The following is a 21,233-nucleotide window of genomic DNA, read 5'->3' on the forward strand; positions in this document are numbered from 1 at the left end:
TCCTGATTTTTCCAAAGAATTTGTGATTTTCTCTTTTTTTCCTCCGAACATATTATTTTGTGTGTTTTTCTTTAGAAAAATGCATAAGGCCATGAACAACCTATTTCTTTATTCAGTAGAGCATTGAGGGATGCTGAGTTGAACTATGATATGATGGATAAACAAGCCTACACATTGGTAAAATCACTCAAGGATTACATAATTTTTGTACTTCATTCCCATATAATTTATTATGTACCAAATGTTGTGGTAAAAAGTATTTTAAACCAGCATGAAAACAATGGCAGGAGGGGAAAATGGATTGTCAAAATGCTGGAATTCGACCTAGAAATCAAACCCACTAAGCTAATCAAAGGACAAGGCGTAATCAGATTGATGACTGAGGCAAATCTTAGAACACTTGGGATTAATCTGACTATGGAATCATTAGAAATAAAGGATGATGAATCATGTGTAGAAGTGTGATTTTTTTAAAATTTCTTCATGGTATAGTGATATTGTTTATATATTTCAAAATATGCAAGCTTCACCAGGAACAAATAAAACTTGGGCCAGATTCTTAAAACTCAAATTTGTTAAATGCTGTATCCTTAATGCTTATTTGTTTTGGAAATATCCACAATGTATTTTACCAAGTTGATTACTTGAAGATGAAGCCATGCAGATGATGAAATAATTCCACCAGGGAGCATGTGGTAGTCACCATTATTGGAAATCCACTGTTGACAAAATCTTGAGAGTGGGGTTTTATTGACCTACAATTTTTGCTGATATTCATAAGGAAGTTGCAGCATGTCACAAATATCAACTATTTGAAGGAAAAACTAAGTTTATGTCTTTAATCTTAAAGCCTATTTTTGTAGAAGCATCATTTCAACAATGGGGCTTTGACTTTATAGGTGAAATTCATCTAGGATCTTCAAAACAACATAAGTTGATCTTCACCGGAACAAACTACTTCACTAAATGGATTGAGGATCTACCAACCAAGCAAGCAATTTTTCTTGTTGTCATACAATTTTTAGAAAATATTCTTTCCATATTTGGTAGTCCAAAAAGAATCATAACTGACAATTCTCAATGCTTTAAATCTAAAAGACTGATTAAATTTTGTGATGAATATCATATAATTCTTAGTCACTCTACAACCTATTACCCCCAAGGTAATGGACTAGCTGAGTCATCAAACAAGATTCTAGTCAAAATCATCAAAAAGTTGTTGGAGGATAATAAAAAAGCTTGGCATACAAAGCTCAAATTTGCTTTGTGGGCTAATAGAATCAATACAAAGAGATCAATTGGTACCACTCCTTTTCAGCTGGTCTATGGTGTAGATGCAACTTTCCTAGTTTCTCTTGGGATACCAATTATGAAGTACTTGCAGGAATTAGGAGAGGAACCAAATAATTTTCAAAGAAGAATCAATCAGCTGATAGAGGTACAAGAAAACAGAGAAAAAGTGTATGAACAGTCTCAAAATTTCCAAGAAATATCAAAAAGGTATTTGACAAAAAGACTAAGGAAGATGATTTCAAAATCCAGGACACAATTTTAAAATGGGATGCACGTATTGAAGATAAAGGTAAACATAGGAAGTTCAACCATATTTGGAAGGGTCCATATCAAATTGCAGCTTTTTGTGGCAAGACTAATTTTATTCTGTAAGATTTAAAAGGAGGGTTACTGCCTGGAAGTCCAGGAGACAGGCGATTCCTGAAGCATTACATTTCTTGACAGACATTTCACTTTTTCGTTGTATATATCGAAGTTATTTGAAAATTTGCAGGTGTGGATAAACATTTTGAAGGAATTGAAGCCCAGGGAGAAAGCCCTAAGGTTATGATAAATGGTTATCAAAGAATAAAAGTTTCTTTACTTTATTTATTTTATTTTCCAGTTCCAAAAGAGTCTGTAAATGAATAGGTTTGAAAAAATGGTTTTCTGATCAAAATAGAGTCATTCTAAGTGTTTCTTTATGAACATATATTGTCATAAATAATATTATGGTTTATGGGGTTCTTGTTGCCATCTATGATCGACAACATCCCTGTGGATCCAATCGTTACTACAATTTTAGTCATTAGTTTTAAAGCACTGATAGTTTCAGTGTCAACATTGATTTGTAAAATAATTTTATAAGCGCTGATAGTTTCAGTGTCAGTGCTAAGTTGTAAAAAATAGGGTTATATTGCTGATAGATAGAATATCAACGTTATTGTAAATTTTGAAAATAAAGATGCGCCGAGACTTAGAGTAGCAATGCATATGTGTAAAAATGGTCAGTTAAACTCTAACAGCTAGAGATTAGCACCAAAGGAAAAATTCAAATTTTGTTTATGTCTAAATAATGCACTGATGGAGCACATGTTAGCAAATGAATGAAGATTTTTCAAATGAGCACTGATAAATCGGATGGTGATATGATGGGTTTCTGGGTTCCGTTGCCGAGAGGTAATGTTCGGTTAAAAGGTTATGATTGGATGATTGGATGATTGTTTTTTTATTTTTTATTTTTTTATTTATTTTTTAATGTAAGCACAAGTCAAGTTAATTATATGATTTATCCATTTCCATGCTTCGAAATCATTTATTTTAAATGATAAATCCCGTATGATGTATGGTTAACTTGTTATATGTTTTACACTAAGAGAAAACAAGTTATTTTTATCCCAAAGGCTTAGGATCGAATCCCTCTCTCGGTTTTGGTGTTAATGTTTGAGATTGAAAGCTATGAGAAGGGGCCAAAATTTACACAAAGGAGAACAAAAGCACACAACCTGCTTGAAATCTATCCATAAATTGAACAACATTTTCAGGAAGCAGGGTGGGAATACATGTTATCACGATGTAGTTTCCAGTGATTTCGCAGAGGGTTTCAATGGGAAACAAGTTAATGTTGGGGGAATCTCATTTCCTATTATCGAGGATGTAATTGCAGAGGTCACGAGCCTCCCTATCGATGGAGAAAGAGCCTTCTAGAGCCATGTTTTAGATGGAATCGATATTCCATTCAATCTGAAGGATGAGCTTAAGGAGAGGAGTTGGCGCTCAAAAATTCAGATATCTTGGTTGAAGGACAAGTGGCATTGTATCCTGTGCATTGACCAACCTTACTTCACATGCAAAGGATGCTACAATAATGTGAATCTCTACCATTTATGGTTCGTAGCTAACACAACAAGTCAATTAAGGATGAACACTCCCTATTTTCTATTAGAGAGTCTGAAGCATATGTCTGCTAGGGTTAGGGAAAGACCAAATGCATCTACTCATTTCATATATCATAAAAGTATGATTAAAAATTTGATTGAAAGCCACTTGAGAAAGGTAGGGAGGAACTGGGAACATTTTCTATTTTAGGGAGGGTTTGAACATCAAATTGTAAAAAAAAAGGGGTAGAAAGAAAGGAAGAAAAAAGAAATATAAACAACCCCAAAACCTAGAAAATGGGACCTCATTTCTACAAACAAGGAGTCAACAAAAAGTAGAACTGATTCCACCTTTAGTTCCCAAGTTACCAAAGGTTTATAGAAGAAAGAGTGAGAGGATGAGAAAAACAAAAAATGCCCTTCTCCTAGTGTACCTCTACCTACAGACACAAAAGTCACTAAACAAACAAATACATTCAAGGGAAAAACGATTGAGCCTGAGACAGAGTAGACACTAGTTGAAGAACAACCCACCTTAGAAGAGATGTTCAAAGGTGTAAAAATACCACACACAATATTGTGGAATAAGCTGAGATTGAACATAAAACTAAAGCAGAACCATGAGTTGGAAAAAGAAGTCATAGATGTAGGAAACACCCCTAAAAAATAATTAATCATAAACAGATAGGAGTCCACAAGCTCAAATAAAACCAAGAAGATCAAAGGCTCAAGGAATGGAATTTCTATAGAGGCCTAAAGGACTAAGATACAAAGGAAAAATAATGTTAACATCCTACTAAAAGTAGCTAGCACAATCAACTAATTGGTCTTTGACAACATAGTTTTCGTTTCCAACTGCTCAGATGGAATTTTCACTGAAGGCCAATAATCTATTTATCGGTGATTTTCACTGCTAAACGTTGATGAGCACTGAAAGCTTCAGTGTCAGCACAATTTTACAATCGATTTCTATAAAGCTCTAACAACCATCTCATAAAAAATCTTGATCCTTATCTGGTTTTGAAAGAGTATCAGTGGATTGGTCAACGCTGGTAGATCAGGAAGTCTCGAAAGGAGGAGGAGCATAAAAGATGCCATTTTTAGCATGGGGACAAGGCACAAATTCCAGAAAACTAGGAAAAATATCAATTAACAATTTTGACCACAATTTCTAGCCGACATTTTAGTAGACTGTTTTATATTTATATACAAATATTTCTGAGTTTATGTAGTATATTTGTGTATTAGATATGCACACTTTATGTTTAACAATTTGTAATCAAACCGACTTTTTAGTTTGTAATTTTTGGTGTAAATACAAGCTCTCTAGAATGAAGAAGGTTGGTTTTTGATCAGAATACTTATTGTGCACTGCATATTTCTAAAAGTTTAATGAAGGAAGCCTGATTCTGCAACATAGATTCTTGTGTTGGGAAATTTGGATATGTGTTCTCTTGTTTTTGTTTTCCTTTCTACAATTTCATATGTATGCTATTCTATGACTGATAAGAGTGAATGAACATAATTCATATGCACTATCCTTTGTTTATATTTTTAGTCATCTATATCTTTCCGACTTATGTTTTGTAGAATTCATCCTTGTGATGCTCTTATAAGTATACTGTTACCCTCATATTCTGCATTCCATCTCATCAATTTAAAATATTAAATTATTCAGCTACCCTGCCTCTGTGAGTGTTTTGGTTTCTTTTATTGTTAAGAGAAATATTTTACTCCATGCCCAATGGAATTCTATCAAACCCTACCACATTTTCAAGCCTTGTTACAACAAATCTAGTCATTGTTTTAAGTACATAACCAATCATATTTGACTAATTTATAGAATGGATCCCCCTTTGAATTGAAATGGCTAGCTTTCAATTCAAAATATTGGTTGGAGTTTACCTTAGAGTTTTTCCCGACAACCAAAGTTTTCTCTAAGTGATAACACTATCCTCAGGAATATGGGAAAATAGAAGTAGTCAAGAGGACTTTGGTGTGAATTTTGAGGGCTTACAATCAGAAACATCTGAATTCTTGGATGAAAATATGGTATATATACAACACTACTATAATAAAGAAATCCACACTTTTTTTGGTAAGTCCCCATTTGAAACTTGTTTTGGATATTAGAGTTTCCTTCACATTTGGATATTTCATATGAGTAGCAAGGATGAGTGAGGGAGGATCCTACAAGGGATGCTTTTAGGACAAAAAATTTGTAGAAAAGAATAGGAAAATCCATATATAGGTACAAGAGATACTGTAAAACTCACATGAAAAATACAATGCCATGCATGATCAACACAGAACAAGGAAGTCATTCAAGGTGGGAGATAGAGTATGGTTATAGTTTAACAAGGAGAGGTTATAGGGTCTTAGTAATAAAATCAAGGCTCCACGATATGGTCCCTTTATGATAGTGGTAAAGGTGGGAGAAAATTCCTATAGACTCAAACTACTCCCATACATGCACATTTACTCAATTGTGAATGTGGAGAATATGAAGCTCTATGAGCTTTCCATTCTAGATTAGAAACAGGAAAAACTCCTACCTTCTATAGAGGATTTGGAACCAAATTCTCGGGAAGAGTTGAGAAAAGATATGGTTTTGCAGAAGAGGTCTAGAACTACAAGATAGGGGAAACATGACCTTTGGAAAATTGGGTTGAAAGGACAAGTTCCAGGCAAAGCTAAATGGTACACCCAAAAGAAGGTGAAGGAAAAATTTCCTCACCTCATTTAGTAAAAGATTTTGGGGATCAAAATCCTCCAAAAATGGGGAGGTGTGATCTGGATTAGATGATTAAATTAATTTCCATCCATATAGATTCTTTCACACTTGAAAATGTGGAGGAATTAGCTCACAATACCATTTTTATTGGCGGTACCCAGTTTGATAAATTGGGGTTTGAAATCTTCTTGGATTATTTTGCAGAATCAAATGAATTTTAGCCTAAACTTTTTTTCTTTAATGAAACATTTTTTTCATATTCTACACAGATACCTTTCCAATGACACAAGAATCACCTCAATCAGAGTCTGTATGCAAAAGTTATGCTACTAAGAAGTTTACCTTCATGTTTTCACCACCATAATTTGAGAGGATGCCATGTAAACCCCTATTATTCATTGAAAAGGGGCTAGATACATGACTATGATGAAGAATAATCTAGAAAAGTTCATATTGTAACTCTGGTTAAGAGTTGAGGGAGTCAAACCTAACCACTAGTGGGCTACTAGGTTGTGTTATAACCACCCCACTAGGAGGAAAAGGGGTTCCCTTGTTTTTGAGTGCATTTGTTCCATAGACAAGCAAAGTAGTCGACGGGGATAATGGGAGAGCACATAGAGAGGATTCTTCATTGTAGTAGCCCATGGGACATAATCATTACTTCTTTATACTCGTAGTTATTTTCTATTCAGAGAAAGAGAGTAGAGAAACCTCACCTTTGAGTTGCATTTTCTCCTGAAAGGGTTTCCTAGGTTATATCTTGTGTCAAATCATGGTCTGTGAGTTTTTATTTCACTATTCTCTTGTTCTTACATAATTATAAATTACATGCATATGAAAAAAAAAATAAGTTACAAATCAAGAAATATAAAGAGAAATAAACCCTAATAGCATAGATTTCGGATTTTGAAGTATGATTTACCAAACCTGTTGCCATGAACTGTCCAGTGGAATATCCATGAGAATTTATGAATTTATTAGTTGGCAAATTTATGCTTAGACTAGTTGAATTGGACAAGGCTACTAGATGTATTTAGTGCTTGATCCAGATTTATGAAGGAAAAAAATGAAATATATATTTAAAACATAAACATAGAGATACAGTGGAACTAAACTTCAATTAATAAATAGTAAACGTTGAAAATTGGTTACATGCAGAATGAAAGAAAACTAGCTCAAGTGATGGTATCTTATCTCTTGGAAGAGATGTGATTTTACATGCATTCTGAACTATGTTACAATGAGGCTTAGAGGAATTTTTATCATGAATAAACAATGAGAAACCATAAACATCCAAAAACCTAACCCTAGGAGAAAAAGCACCAAAAGGTATGGGCCCCAACGAGGTTAGCTCGAATTTCAACTTCTTGAGGTCGTAAATTTGGCATATAGTCTCCATTTGGTGCACATGTAGCCTGTAAGAAAAGTCTATCCGAGGACAAATTTTTTTGACTACAATCCATTTTTTCCCATTTCCCCAAAAAATACCGTTTAGGACCTCAAAGTAGATCTGGAAGTTTAGAACTTGAAAACTACAAAAAATAGAACACTCTCGAAATAGGAAATTGTGCTGAAAAATAGGAAACTGATAGAAAACAATGTTGGGGGTCCAACTGGAATAGGTGGTGGCTACCAATATCCACCTAGACTAGTGTTAGTTTTGCTAGTTTAACGTTTCCATGATAAATCATGGTGTCTTGCATGCTCAATATTTTATAATGTCCCTATCTTATGTTATTTATCTTTATTAATGTACAATAATTGGGCTAGTTAGGGATATTTCACTGACTATGTACTGCTACTCATTGGAAGCTTGAGAGCCAAGTGTTTATCTGTAGGCTATTTCAAGAAGACAATTTTTAGATTGGCCTATTTCTATATTGACTAAAGAGCACTGGCAGGTGATAATATGTTTGATGAACTGTTGAGCAAAGAAAGGGGAGATCTTTCTTATATTGTGTAAGGCAAAAAAAAATAGTCACATGGTTGTTTCATGGATAGATGCAATAACCATAGCGCTTTGTAAAAATAATAATGGCTTATCTTGGGAGTGAATGGCTTGGGTTGAAAGAGCTAGAACACTATAGTTGGTTACTTCACCTTCGTGGCTTCATACTTGTTCCAGGATCTTTTCTTCGGTGATGTTAAACATAATTGCATAAAGAGCATGAAAATACCATAAATGCAACATCCATGAAGAAGAAACACAGAATGAAGAAATTATAGACAATGCACCAAGATTTGTTAAAAGAGTTCACTCATAACGTGTGAGCTACTTATTCAGGCCCAACTTCAAAAGTGGAGAGGCCTTTGTATTATCTTTGCAAATAATGGCAAATACATGGAAAAACACATGGAAATACATGACATCTGGGTATGACCCAAAAATTTGCTACTCAAACTGAAACATACTCCATATTAGTAACTCTGCCTTGGTGTTATAGTCCATTTTGTCACACTTAAGCAAAAGGTCCAAAACCCAAATCTCTATCCATCTGTTACACTTTGCGTAAATCCCCTGCAAGGCCAGAAGAAAAACTATTCCCAAAAGTTATGATAATCCTGGATTACATTGGATCAAAACCCTAATTTAAGGCTCCATTGCACTTAGCTTCATTGCAACCTTTGATGGTGTAGGTTTCAGACATGAAACTTGTGCTAGTCATCATAGGTTTCTTTTACTAAAAGTGTGGTGACACTTGGAAATGAGGAAAAATAAAATACAATTTTAAAGCTTCCCTCTCTAGAAGCTTTGGGAGTTGATTCATCCATTTTCTATTGAATATGATCTTGAATTCCTACTAATGAGGCTTTATACCTTATCTCATGGAACTTACCTCCTTTCAAAGTGGATCTATCCCTAGTATGATAGATCTAGAACTTCCTCATTTTCCCTATAAAAGTAGTACTTGCTATAGAGTTTGGGTTGGATTTTAGAGACTCGGATTTTTCCCTTATGCTATCAATTTGAGTTTGGAGGTCCATAATCCATCCTTATGCATTGGTGATATTGAAGGCTTTATCATTGTGGCGAACAAAGGACAAGAAGGCTTGGAGAGATTCACAACATAAAGGCCTCAACAAGGGTTGTAATCTTTCTCTGTTATCATTAATACAAAGTGCATTTCTTTTCCCACACATCATGTTTTTTATTATACATATGTAGAATAAGGTTTCTTAATCTCTTATTTAGATTTATTTTAATATATATTGTTGTATATATCGATCTATTTGCTTGTATTGTCTAATTTGCCGGTTCTTCTTTCAAGAGTTAAATCTGGAACTAGAGTGAGTGGGTGAAGAGATGAAGGAATATTTTTCTAAACATCAGGTAGGTCTTCTTCTTATATTTAAAATATCTCTAGGGAAAGATAATGTAGCTTGTTTGGTTGTTTCTAGGTTAAGCCACTCAAACCAGGGAGATTTCTTCTATCCGCAGAAGGGATTTATCCAGAAAGCAACTTGGCGACTCCATTAGGGAAGAGTTGTTCTTTGGTGGTTTTCTTTGCCATGGCCCTTTAAGACCTCTGTTGTCAACCTTTTTTGTCTTGTTCAGACTGTATCTTGACTTCAAAAAATTGGATTTCGAACTTGATTAGGGTTTTTTCCTCAATTTTTATGTGAATCATTCCCATCGTACTTGTTCTTATATGACAATATGATTCATCAACATCTAGTTTAGTAAGTGCATCCATCGCACTGGTGTCTATAGCCCGCTTGCGATGATTCTTGGGAAATGAGAAAGTTAGTGTTTCCTTGTCTTACTTTGAAAATTTTCTTGTCTACTGTGGTTTTCTGAGCCTGTGGTTATTGTAGCGGCTACAACAACCCTCCAAAATTTTGCATAAGCTTTGGTTTGGATCCTCCCTACCAACTTTTCAACAGCTTGTCTTGCTTCGTCAAGTTCACAAGCTTCAGTGTTTTGCTTGCACAAAGGCAGCCTGTAGATCACAACTTGATGCACTCCCCTCACAGGTTGATGACCTGGACTTGATCCAGCTGTAGGCTGAGAAACTCCCCCAAGAAATTTCACATTTCTGGAGGGAAACTAGCTTTCCATCCAGAAATTATGTAATCCTTTCTGGCAGCTTGCTGGGTTCTAGAATTGCGCAATTATGCCAGTCAACACTCAGAGTGAAAATTGCACAATTTTCCCTAGCAGGGTTGATCAGCCCAAAATTTTCGCAAATCTGGGCAGAAGTCAGCTGCTCTGCCCAAAAATTGTGCAAATATCCTGGGAATCCATCCCTGCTCCCAACCAAAAATGCGCATTTTAGCCCAACAATTGAGCAACCTCTTGCATGTGAAACTGAGTTGACTAGTTCCCTCCGGGATTGAGAAAAACAGACTTGCATGCATGGGCTACTTCTCCGAAGGCAACATGCAAAGGCATCCATTGATTCAGGGATCTGCCTTTAGCAGTTGGAGGTTACATGCAAGGATCACTTTAGAAACCTCCCACCAAGTGTCTCTTTCCATAGATTTGTGGCATGCACGTCAGAACTTCGATGTTATCAAAACACATAAATCAGGTGCTGCAAAGTTCATTCCTCACATCAACCTTGTAGCTCTGACATCCCACATCACATCTAGGAGCAGTTGACACATTCAGCTCAACTATTTTGGGGTAAGCCCGCTTTCCATGCCTTGTGTTTCATTTCTGTCACTTTTGTGTTTCACTTCATATGAACGCTTTTTGCTTGATTTCAGTGAGTGCTTGCTGTTGTTTTGATACATTCTAGCTTGTGCTAGCACCTTTTTAGTTTTCTTTGACATCTCACTGTTGTCACATGCATGAAGCTTTTTTTCACGAACAGTTGTCGATTCGACGACTCACCTCACCCACATGCATGTTGTTCCATTTTTTGAATCTATCATTCACTATTTTCATGCATGATCATTCACTTATGATTACACTCAGTATCACCATTCATTCACACTCACATTCACATTTAGTTGCCCGTCGGCGAGTTTGGGCAACCTCGGCCCGGACTCTGCCTTCACTGAGACAACATTGCATAATCTAGGGAAGGAAGGCTTTGTCTCCCTCTCCAGAAATGTGTGTTTTTTCCCAGCCACTGCCCTCCAAGACTATTTTGCGCATTTCTGAGGGACAGTGGGTATTGGCTCAGAAAATTGCGCAATGTAGTCATTGAGCCTGCAACCATTTCCAACTGAGATTGCACATGGCGCAATTCCAATAGTCAGTAGCCATATTGGACTGCGCATTGTGCCATTCCAGCAGTTAGTCAGTCTCCCAGCAGCCTAGACTGTGCCTTGCACAATCTTGGCAGTCACTCTCCCGACCTCCCGACTGAAATTGCACAACCTTCATGATCAGTCACACAGGTATGTTTCAAGTCAGTTCTCAAGTTCATTTTGGTTTTCTACTGACAGATTTCTTACCATGAGTGTTTCCATGTCTCCAGGTGTTGCAAGTGTTCATCCGCCTCTCAGCAATGTAGGTACAATGGTTTCCAAGAGAGCAGAGTCGAGGACACCGTTCAAAGCACACCTGGAGATGCAGTCAATCAAATATATATGGGCTTTCCTACTCACGAAGATATCAAGTTGTTCATAGACAAGGACATCAAGACATGACAACAGTAGCATCACAACGAGAAGCATCATGAACAACAACTGACGGAAACATACCGAATGCCACGAATGCAATGAATGAAAGAGGAAGGTTGTTGACAACACAGAGGTGGAACAAAGTTGCAAGCTCAAGTAGATCCACTAATGATGAAAGCAACTTTGGAGACTCAGGCTATAAGGTGACGGTGCGACATGAAGATCGTGAGAAGACAGAGAATGGAACAAAGAAGGAGTTGAATGTGATGAAGCAACAATTCAAGGAAGAACATGAAGCTGCATAGACAGATGAATGAGTTGCAGCAGGAGATAGAACAATAGTGGGCGCAACATGCACCCACAGATGAAATTGCACCTGTAAAAGTTAAAGATCCATCCCAACAGTTGGCGCGGAGAAGACATGGTGAAAAGTGTTGTTGATCGCATGCAAGGGATTCAGCAACATGCATGTCATTGTGCACATGCATGCGATCCAACCCATTTAGCACACTCACCAAGGCAAAGACAAGAAGCAAGTCCAACTAGAGCTGAACATGTACTTCGGCAAGTTGATGCGCATGATCACTAGCACACACTTGAAGATCAACAAGGACACTATGCATTAGTGTGTTGTTGGTTCAACTGCACCCAATAAGACCATGCGCATGTTAGCAGACGAGTTGGATGAAGGAGCCAAACCAATGCACCGATTGCAAAAAATGCAAGAGTTCGCTTCAACAAGATGTCAGCATGGGGTGCATGCACAGCATCATGGACGACCAATCTTGGCATCAACTCACCACCTTCACCATCACAAGCATGTCAAAGATTTTGTCTCATCACAATGGACCGAGTGTCAATGATGTCTTGTATAGCTTACTCAAGCCATGTTGTCTCACATGAGTACATGTGCAGTGTAATGTAAGGTCATGTCAAGTGTAAGTCAAGTGTCAATAGTTGGATGTAACAGTCATAGAGTAGGTGAAGAGTCACAAGGGTAGTTGAATTGTCACAAAGGGGAATGTCAAGGGTCACCCCACCCTTTATTATAAATAGTCCCTCATAACTCATTGTATAGGCTTTTGGTCAGCCAAGCTTCTGATAAGACTATCTTGGAGAGAGCTTGGACAATATTGTAACGTGCCTTGGCTTCTCCATTTCACGGAGCTAGTACATCTCTTTGGAGGAGCAGGTGGATGTGGCTGTAACTTTCCACTGTTGGGGCTAGCGGGTGTACATGGATGTATTGTATGACTGGAACTTACACTTTTTTATATAATAAGAGCCAACACGTTTCATGCATATGTTATATTGTATTCTAGCTGTCTTGTTTACTCTAAATGACATATGTATTTTCTTTCTTACGCATGCATGAATCTTTATAAAATGTGTTGATTGGTTTAACCATCACTTTTCCACCTGACTTTCTTTCTTGTGCTGCATCTTCGCTCATGCATCCCTTTCCATCCGAGTACTGCTACAGGTTGCCAAGGGGCACACTCATTTCAACCCACATGTGTTAGAACCTCTCATGCACCTTCCTTGACTCACCGCAGCAGTCACACCCTTGCTACTAACAGAGTTATTTTACTTACCTCTGTGCGAAATCGCGGTCAAGGTATTTCTATACGACCCACTGCTGGGACTCCTACACCAAACGGTCTGAGGTCTAATTGAGACTTCTTACCGGGGAGATCCCCTTGACATGTTGGTGGGTCCAGCACCATCAACACTGGTCTATATTATTCTTTGTAAAGCCAAAAATTTGTGTGAAATTTAAGTTTGATTACTCTTTGGTAGGAAATTGATTTTTTCTTGTCAATTAGAGCTTCTTACAATTTGGCTTGATTATTTATTCCTTCAAATACATTTCATACTTTTGTAGTTAGTTGTTTGAATTGTTCCTTTTCAGTAATATAGTCATATTTTGAGTTTTCTTTACATTACAAAAATTCAAAAAACAAAAGATACAAAATTTTTATTGACTAGGGCTTTGAATTTGTGAATTTTGAAGTGTCTTTGAAGACCATGTTTGGAATATTTGTTTTCTGCATTGTTGAATTGAAAACTCTTCCTTTCATCTTGTTAGATCGTCATCGAATTGAAAATAGTTCTCTCATATTAGCTGCATTTTAAGAATTCAAGTGAATATTTTACTTTTATGGTCAAACATAAACCTTAATCCAAGAGAAACATTTAAATTTACCAATGAATCTAAGGAGAATTTGAAAGAGAAAAAACACATTTAGTTAGTCTAGGCTAGAAGACATGTTCTAATGTCTCTAAACGTAGGACTTGTCATTAACCATCTACATTACATTATGGCGATGGTCGATTTTCCACATACTTTGAAGTAATAGGATGGTTCTTCCATGTATCTTTGGGTATATAAGAAGGTGCTCCACATATGAGGAGTATATAGGAACACTCCCATCATATAGTTACACATTGGACAACACTACCCCAAACTCGGCTTCCACATACCCTTGGGTATATTGGTGTTCTGCATTTTTGAGGTTGAGGGAGTAAACACATATGACAACATCAAAACCACTTTAGAAGCTGGGATCTAGCCCTGCCAGCTTTAGGGAGGGATCTCTCTGTAAAATTTAGCTTTGTTTTTATGTAAATTTTAGGCTAGTTATGACGATGCTGATTGTTTTAATTTGATTGTTTGGTTGATTAAACTATCATAATTCCATTGGGCTATGGAGTCTAAAGATTTAACTGGATGTGCATCAAATTTTAGAGGAGTTTCACAGGGAAATCTAGGTTGTACTAATGGATCTTACATAATTTAAATGTATTGTGAAATAATATAAATGTAAGATTCAATACAAATTAAGAAGCAATTAAGAATTCCTTAATATGACTTCAGCAGAAAAACATGAAAATTACTAACAACCAAAATAGGGTGTTCTATGTAACATGTCTTATTCATCAAAATTTCTGTGAAGTAATTGAGATTTCTAGAAATAACAGAGAAAGGGAAACAATGTTTAAACACATAAACTGAAGAAACACATCACCATTTTGTACACCACATGAATCCTATGAAAATGTCCCTGTATTATTGATGCTCCAGCCACTTTGAAAAATTACAATATGCAAAGGAAATTATATTCAGAAATAAACCCTTAATACTTCAAACAGTGAAGTATTTATACAAATAATTACAAAATCATTACAAAATCGTTGTCTCAACCGATAGTGTATTATTAGCCTAATTCTAAACAATAAGATTTATCTATGGCAGAAAAATAGGCCACGTAGACAGTTGCATGGAAAGGTGGCCCTATTTTTGTGTATTCGGTTGCTGAATCGACCAAAAACTGTGCTGCGTTGATGTGCTGGCTGTTCCGTTGGCTTTTGTTTTTACTACATCCGAATTACCCTTTAATCCAGTAAATCACAAAGTTCTTCCCATAGTGTATTTTTGAAAAGTTGGCTTCGCTGTAAAAACATGTTTTATCTCATTCTAGATGTAGAAGTCATTTGCCATGGTTTCTAAAAATTCTCTCGCTGTCATACTTCCCTTTATTCCACTGAACTTGACACTGCTTTTGGCCATTTCATTTATCTTCAGAACATAGTCTTCCCGAGTGATCAATTTATCATTAATTACATATATGCTGGGCAACCCTTTCTAGATTAATGCATCAATTCTGTTACAAAACCTGTTCTCTCCCAGCTCTAGTGTTTCACATCTTTCTTCCAATTGTTCAATGAGTTTCCTTCTAGTCAAAACTTTCTTGACTTCCTAAAAAGTGGCAGTCCTGTCACTAATTCCTAATTCTTCAAGTTAATATTTAGACTTAGAATTCAAGAATCTGATAATGTTGGAGGCTTCTTTGGGCATATCTCCAAGCTTTTCCCTTACCTGAACAATGGTTTCCGTGCCTTTTTCTATCAATTCTTTCTATTCAAATATGATTTGGATAGATGGCCAAATCTCATTCATATAGTCTAGAATACCCATCCAAATGGTTTCCTTGGCTTGGGCCAAGGTCTGACCAATTGATGCATCATTTTCTACCTTCTGCAACCTCTCCAACAGTCTATGTGTTTTCTGTACTTCAGTAAAATGAGAAGCTTCAACTCTCACTTTTTGTTTTTCTAGAGCTTTGAGCTGTCCATGCAATGTCTTGATTTCTTCTGACTGGATTGACATGTTCTCCAGTGTCTTTGTCACCTGTTCAGCACTTGCAGTATGAGTGGAAGAAGTAGCTGCAGTGGCTGTTCCTATTGTTGGAAGAAGAGAAATGGGTATGGCATCCAGGGGGGAAATGACCATCTTTTGACTCTATTCTTTCTCTTTTATCATATTCTCCATTTCTACCTCCATCTGTTTGATCTCTATATTTTGCTCTATAATCAGTTTCATCATGTCAGCCTTCTGCACCTCATTTTATTCAATGTCTTTGGTCAAGGGATCCTCTGTGGCTGGAAGATTAAGTGCCTTTCCCAATGCTATTGTAGGTTTTAACCCCATAGATAAATTACTTGCATAAGAATTCTAAAACATAGAAAATAAACAATGCGAGAGCATAACACATAAAACACATATACATAGAGATTTTCCCCTGAATCCCAAAATTGGGACTACCAGCTTGATTTTTGATTATGTTCCTTGCTGTGTTACAATACATATTTATACATGCTAAAGCATCCAATACCATGGACCAAAAACCATCGCGTCCAAAACCATGGACCGAAAACCATCGCGTCCAAAAACCATGTGCGAAAATCATGCACAAAACCATAGGTAGGTACGCCCAACCTAACATAGGCTCCAAAACCAAAATTTTCTGGGGCACTGCCCCAAACCCCATAGAGTGGGGTTACCTACACCCCTCAAACCCCCTGTGACCCCCCCCCGCTATGCAATCGGCGCAACAAAGGGGGGGCTCTGCCCCCCTTCTAACCCTCGGTTAACTACGTCGGCTAGTCGTGGAAAGAATATAACAAAACTCAACATTCTCCCACTTCTTGTTTTCTTTCGACAAGGGGCCATAGGAGAGCTTAGTCATTTATCCAGCCCTGCAATGCCCATTGTTTCTCTACACCAAGAGAACTTCTCATAGCTCACATATTTTGTCAATGCATCTACAGTATTCTTCAAAGTGTCCACCTTTACCAGCAACGCCTTTTTGTCTTCTATCATATCCCTCACAAAGTGATACTGAACATGAATGTGCTTTGTCTTTGAATGATATGTAAGGTTCTTTACCAAGAAAATTGCACTTTGGCTGTCACAGTCTATCCTTATAGCTCCCTGTACTAACCCCATACTTGAACACAATCTTTGCAACCAAACTGCTTCCTTGCTTGCATGAGTGGCTGCCATGTATTCTGCCTCTGTAGTTGATAGTGCCACTACAAATTGTTTCTTACTCATCCAACTGACTGCACCTCCAAATAGGTTAAACACATACCCACTTGTAGATCTTCTCTAATCTAGATCTCTAGCCCAATCTGCATCAACAAAGCCATGAATATCCAACACTTTGTCCAATCCTGGTCTGCCTTGGTGGCACAAACCATAATCACTAGTGCCATGCAAATACATGAAAACCTGCTTCACTGCTGTCTAGTGCTCCTTCCCTGGTTTTGACATAAACCTGCTCAATACTCCCACTGCATGTGCAATGTCTGGTCTAGTACAGAACATTGCATACATTAGGCTATCAAAAACACTTGCATATGGAAATCGAGACATGTCCTCTTCCTCCTCTTGTGTCTTGGTACATTGTTCAACAGATAAATTCACACCTACAGGAATAGGAACCTTCACCGGTTTACTATCCTGCATATTAAACCTCTGTAGTATTGTCTCGACATACTTCCTCTGGTTTAACCAGTGTTTCCTCTTTTCCCGATCTCTTTTAATTTCCATGCCCAAAATATAGTTTGCAGCATCAAGATCTTTCATGTCGAATTTGGAGGACAATTGGGTCTTCAAATCCTGGATAATTTCTTTGTCATTTCCAACCAGCAACATATCATCCAAATACAAGAAGAGATAAGTAACATGGTCACCAATTAATTTAAAATACACACAGTGATCTGGTTTGCTTCTGGTGAAGCCAAGTCCCCGTATAAATGTATCAAATTTTTGATACCACATCCTTGGTCACTGTTTTAACCCATACAAAGAGTTCTTTAACTTGAATACCAGTTCTTTCTTACCCTTCACCGCAAAACCTTCAGGTTGCTTCATGCAGATCTCCTCTTCCAGATCCCCGTGAAGAAATGTTGTCTTCACATCCATCTGTTCTACCTCAAAATCAAAAGCAACAACAATAGATAAAAGTAATCTAATAGAAGATACCTTGGCAACAGGAGAAAAAATATCACCAAAATCAATTTCATCCTCATCACATGCATGGTTTCATCCATGGTGGGATGTGGTTGGTTTCTTGACTGTGGAGCTTCATTCCACATGACCGGTGATAAGAGTTTGTTCAGTACCTTGGAGGAGAAAGATCTCTAGATACTCATAGAGATGGGTAATGATGAAAAGTATAGTGTCTCAAGAGTAGGCACAATTGTTTTTCAGAGAGAGCATGGAGCTCGCATTACCTTGAAAGATGTGAAGTATGTGCTAGGACTGAGGAAAAACTTGGTATCGATCACAATGCTGGAAGACAAAGGCTATGATGTAGTCTTCAGTAAGGGAAAGGTTTTCCTTAGACACGTCACCACGAGACAGGTGAAGCAGATAGGTTCACGAGTCAAGAACTTGTATTCTCTTGAGGTTCTAGATGCATGCAAAGCCTTGAAGAGCAAGGCAACTGATGGAGAATTGGTGGTTGAGAGGGAGAGTACATTACCTCTCAACATGTAGCGCTAGAAGAAGTCTCAGACAATTATAGAGGAGCCACAATTGGTGAAGCAGCTTCAAGAGGTTGTGGAGCAGCCACAACTGTACAAGTCGAGAGGAGATTGAGTGGAGGCATCCACTCATGTAGAGACCTCCAGTAGGGGGGAATTTCAAGCCAAGTGGGTAAAGGGATCACATGCATCCATACATCCAGGTAGGAGGTGGGGCGATGTGGAGTGACAATCCCAAGAAGAATGAAATAGGAGTAGGATCTTTGAGGTACCCAACCTCTTTGATTAGACCTTCCTACAGGAGCCCCGACGAGGAATAGTAGGACTAGATGATTGGGTAGAGACGGATGTTGATGGAGCAGCATAGAGAGATACAGTGCAGGAGTCCCAAGACAACACAAAGCTAGTAGGCTGTAGCAATGTGAGAGGCACATGAGTGTTGCACCAGTGCAAGATGGCACAGAGAGGTCTGCAACGGTGCAAGAAGCATGGAGTGTTGTAGCAGCTCAGAGGTCATAGAGGGAGCACTTGTCATCGGCAGAGGAAGCTTCAACATCAGAGGATGTTTCTAGCCCAAAAGGGAGGTCAGTTGGGAGATTTTTTTTGTTTCTGCATTTCCATCACACCACCTTTACAGGTTTTCCTGGAGATTTAGATCTCCCTCTAGATTTAAATCTCCCACTCGATGAATTATTCTTTTTTATGTTCTGGGACCATCCTTGTACAGACAAGACATCACCATTCTAGCTCTCCATATTTTTCCATCTCATCTCCTCCATCAGCAAGGATGAGACTATTTCATCAAATTGCAAGGCAGTTGCATTGCTACCTATTGCAATAACTAGACTATCCCATGAATCTGGTAGAGAACACAACAAATTGATGCACTTATATTCATCTGAAATTTTAATATCAACAGATAATAACTGACTTACCACAGTATTAAATGCGTTTAGATGCTCTGTCACCGAGTTTCCATCTTTCATCCTCAGGTTGTACAACTTTTTCCACAGGAATAGTTTATTCACTAGAGACTTAGATTGGTACAAAGTCCCTAACTTGTCCCACAAAGCCTTCGCTGAAGCTTCCCTTGATACATTCAACAACACTGAATCTGAGACACACAATTGTATTGTGCTCTTTGCCTTCTGATCCAACTTCTTCCATTCTTCATCGGACACTCTTGTTAGTTTAGTATCCAGATCTACCGCAATCCGCTGATCTTTATCCACCAACAGATCCTCCATCTTGAGTTTCCACAACTCAAGAATCTGACAATTAAATTTCTCGATCTCTATCTTTCCATTGCTCACCATCTTATTTCACCACCAGAATAAATCTTGCAGATCTCCCACTGAACAGCGTCTACCACAGGCCCGAGCGAAACCCCTCATCAACAAAGGTGTCCCATTGAAGCCAAAACAACTCTGATACCAAATGTAGGTTTTAACCCCGTATAGAAATTACCTACATACAAATTCTAAAACATAGAAAATAAACAATGTGAGAGCATAACACATAAAACACATATACACAAAGATTTTCCCCTAGATCCCAAAACCGGGACTACCAGCTTGATTTTTCATTATGTTCCTTTCAGTGTTACAATAGATATTTATACATGCCGAAGCATCTAATACCATGGATCGAAAACCATCGCATCCAAAAACCATGTGCGAAAATCATGCACAAAACCATAGGTAGGTCCGCCCAACCTAACATAGGGTCCAAAACCAAAATTTTCTGGGGCGCTGCCCTGACCCCATAGAGTGGGGTTACTTGCACCCCTCAAACCCCCTGTGACCACCCCCCAACTACGCAATAGGCGCAACAAAGGGGGGGGCTTTGCCCCCTTCTAAGCCCTTGGTTAACTACGTCGACTAGTCATGGAAAGAATATAACAGAACCCAACAGCTACAATATCCATATTTTTCTTCTTTATAATCTCATCAGCAACATTTACATCTTGAGGATCATATCCTATCTTTACCACCAAATCTTCCAAAAATTTGATCCTATTATCCTTTGCTAATGAGGATACCTTTTCCATTTTCAACTGAGACTGAATATTGGCAAATGAAACCTGCAACTTGGACAATGACATAGCAGTATTAGTTAATGTGGAAGAAATCATCTCACCAGTCTGCTTATGCATCTCCATTTGATCAATGGGATGGATATCTTTGGTGTTGAACTCAAATGAAGTAGTCTTATAGTATGTTGATGGTTTTGGATGTGGAATTTGGGCCTCAAGAAAGGCCATCTGCATCTTTCCTTTCTCTGTGTCAAAAACTGATAACAAAATGCTTTGTGAGTTGGAGGTCTGCTTCCAAAATTGATTGTAAGTACTGTTCTTAAGAATCTCATTCTTAAGTTTAATTTCTCTATACTTATCAAAAACAGTCTTTTCCTCCTCTCCTTGGACATTCTGTGAATCTAGCTTTGTTTCCTTCTGACCTTGTGATGATGAAGGTCTAATAGAAGATGTTACAAATTTGCTGCTAGTAGGTGGTGAATCTATAATTATGATGGCATCATGCTCTTCTGTCTCCTTTTCAACATCTATCCTAGGAGTCACTTTTTCCCTTTTCCTGTAACTAATCCTGAACTCTTTGGCCTCACTACCTGTTGCTGATGATGATCCTCCTCTCTTTGTCTTTTACTCATTTTCTCTTGAGGAGTGGTAGTCTGTGTTGGGAATGGGTCCCCTGGGGGTAAATTTTGGGTCAAACACCCAAATTTTGGGGCAGAAGGCCCAAATTTTTGTCTAAATAAATGTAAAGTCTCCGCATTTTGTGGTCACGGAGCATGAATATGTATAAAGATAAAAGGGTTTTTCTCCCTTAGTTTAGATAAGTTGTGTCTATTTTTGAGATCTACCCATGGTTCACGGACCGTGGGATTGTATAAAAAGGGAGGAAAGCAAGTAAGTTGGAGGTCAT

The sequence above is a fragment of the Pinus tabuliformis genome, chromosome 3_1, assembly GCF_031772625.1.
Source record: "Pinus tabuliformis cultivar Carrire ecotype Pingquan chromosome 3_1, CPIR1, whole genome shotgun sequence".
Classification (NCBI taxonomy): Eukaryota; Viridiplantae; Streptophyta; class Pinopsida; order Pinales; family Pinaceae; genus Pinus; species Pinus tabuliformis.